The following is a 1,940-nucleotide window of genomic DNA, read 5'->3' on the forward strand; positions in this document are numbered from 1 at the left end:
ACCAATGTGAGTGATTGGATCAGAGAGTATTTTCTTCTATATAAATCCACATTCAATTCAAATGAATTTAGTTTCCTTTTATAAAATATATTTTCATTTTCTTAAATGAAATTATATGATACCTTAGTTTTGCTTCAAAATAATCTAGTATGTGTTATGTGGGGCCTGGGTAGGGATATAGAGAAAACAAGATTGCTAATGGTTACATGTGAATTTATTATTACATTTTCCTTTAGAACTATTTAAATGTTTTCATAATAATTAGTTAAAAATATATATTTCTCCATGTATTTTAATGTTATTTGGGCAGTTTCTAACCAAGCATTAGGGATCTTAAAATAGTCATAATCCCATTGTTCAGCTAACAACACATCTTCCTGACTTCCTTCCTCCAGGGCCCTTCTCCTGCATTTATCTCTTTAAAATGCCACCAGACATGGAAACAATATCTTATTATTTGCTTATTGGTTTTACTTTTCTGTATTTTAAAAAATTTTCAATTCTAGGGGAATAAATAACACGGTATACCCGTTCTCAAGGAGATTGTGAGATGTGAGAGGTACCAAAAATTAAAGCACTTTTCCAGCTATGAAGAGTTTAAAAAATGTTGCTCATTATTATGATAAAGATGATCATAATGATGAAGACAATGATAATTGCTCTAGTTGATTTCTTTCTATTTTATCACACACAGTTGCATATGCAATTAATGTTCTTATTAAATTGGTGTTGTTGATCAGTTCTTATAGCAATGTTGTAAATCAGTGGAATTCTAATAATGACTCTCATTTGAAGTTATACGAACATTGGTAAGTTCCAAGTCTACATTTGAATATTCTTTGTTATGCTAGATGAAAATTAAAAAAAGAAAACACCATTTTGTTAGATCTCAATTTAGCGTATGACTTATTTTAATTCTGAAACTTTTTTTTTAATCCTAGAGGGTGTTTGGCTAATTGAAAGTTGGAGGCCCTCTGTTAAAGGTATTCATTTATATTAATGGAAAAGCCAACATTTATATTAATTTTCTTTTCTATTCTGATTCTTGTTCTCAGAAACTCAGGTACCAATTTGTAATATGGTGTTGTTTTCAAGCTGTAAGGGAATTTTGTAAGCTACCTAAAGTCTATTCTCAAGGAAAAAAAGTGAAAACTTTTCCTCTATCCATTTCATTCATTCTTCAGATTTTTTTCCATAATTCCTTAAGGAACCTAACTGAAATAGAGCTATTCTACAATGATTCAGTGATATAATTAGTATAATCCACTTTCATCACGCTCAGTTCTATCTCACTTGATATAATGTAACTTGAAGTAGAGCCTTAACATGTATATTTCATAGCAATATAATTTATTCCTAAATTTAAAAACACTAAGAAAATTATTTTTAAAGTTCATATTTAAAATTTATGAGTTTATATTAGATTACAAAGTAATCCTATTGAGGAAGATGAAGTGGAGTCAAATAGTAAGTATCAAAGTTACATTACTCAACTCACAATTAGAACCAAACATGAGAATTTTTTAAACTTAAATTAAATAACTGATTCTCATTTTTTTGCCAACCCCCAAGTAACCATAGCCTGATATCAGCATGTGCTCTTTCTGTGCACATTTTTATACTCTTATATATGTCTATGCCATTGGCAATAGTGTTGTTTTGTGATTATAAAATTTTACATAAGTGAATTTATCTTGTACATAGCACATCGTTTCTTCAATTCCCCCAAATCATAAGGAAAATCACAGTAAAATGAGATGAAATGTTTATCTAGTTGTATTCATAGAAAAAAATCTCAAAAATAGCTTCTTTTTGTCAACTTTTCATAAAAAAAATATTTAAGAACATAAAATAAAGGTTAATATAAATGTTTATAATTTGTGGTACTTAACTTGTACCAAACCTGCTTTCACAATCTAGTAAACAACTTTTTACTCTGG

Source organism: Myotis brandtii, unplaced genomic scaffold (assembly GCF_000412655.1).
Source record: "Myotis brandtii unplaced genomic scaffold, ASM41265v1 scaffold449, whole genome shotgun sequence".
NCBI classification, from domain to species: Eukaryota; Metazoa; Chordata; class Mammalia; order Chiroptera; family Vespertilionidae; genus Myotis; species Myotis brandtii.